We start from the raw sequence: 849 nt of genomic DNA on the forward strand, positions 1-849 counted from the left end.
TCTCTTTCTACTGAAGTATGGTTGGTTTACAATGTTGTCTTGGTTTCTGGAGTGCAGCAAAGTGACTTAGTTATATATACGTATAAATATTTATGTGTGTTCTTTTTCAGATTTTTTTCATTATAGGTTATTACAAAATACTGAATATAGTTCCCTGTGAGATACAGTAGGACCTTGTTGTTTAAAGTGAAGTCGCTTAGTCGTGTCCGACTCTTTGCAACTCCATGGACTGTCGCCTACCAGGTTCCTCAGGTGACAGTCCATGGAGTTTTTCAGGCAAGAGTACAGGAATGGGTAGCCATTTCCTTCTCCAGGGAATCTTCCTGGCCCAGGGATCAAACCTGGGTCTCCTGAATTGCAGGCAGACGCTTTACCATCTGAGCCATAGAGAAGCCCCATTGTTTAAAGTCTCTTATTAAATATCTGTCTGCTTTTCTATCTATCTATCTGGTGGCTTAAGTAATGAGATTGGATATATCCTAGATATTTTGTTAGTTGTGATGCATGGGGAAAAGTAGGGAAACATTCCTTTAATACCTAGGTTACTCTTATGTACTAGATGGAAATTTCTTTCATAGGTGATGTCCTCCTTGCCTTGCTGATGGCTTTTCCCCATAGTGGAAGGGTTTGGATGCCACAGGAAGAGAGGAGACAGCAGAATCTTGCTCTGAGAGAGCAGTGACTTTGATCAGAAATCTGTTTGTGGTATTGACTTCGGTAGTATTACTACATAAACAATCAAAGAGTATTCATCAAGTCTTCACTCTAGAACAGCCACACTACAGACATGTCCAGGTCCATAAGAAATATGAATTGGGGTGTAAACGGCATGAGCCCGTCTCATGCTGA

The sequence above is a fragment of the Oryx dammah genome, unplaced genomic scaffold (genome assembly GCF_014754425.2).
Source record: "Oryx dammah isolate SB20612 unplaced genomic scaffold, SCBI_Odam_1.1 HiC_scaffold_27, whole genome shotgun sequence".
NCBI lineage: Eukaryota > Metazoa > Chordata > Mammalia > Artiodactyla > Bovidae > Oryx > Oryx dammah.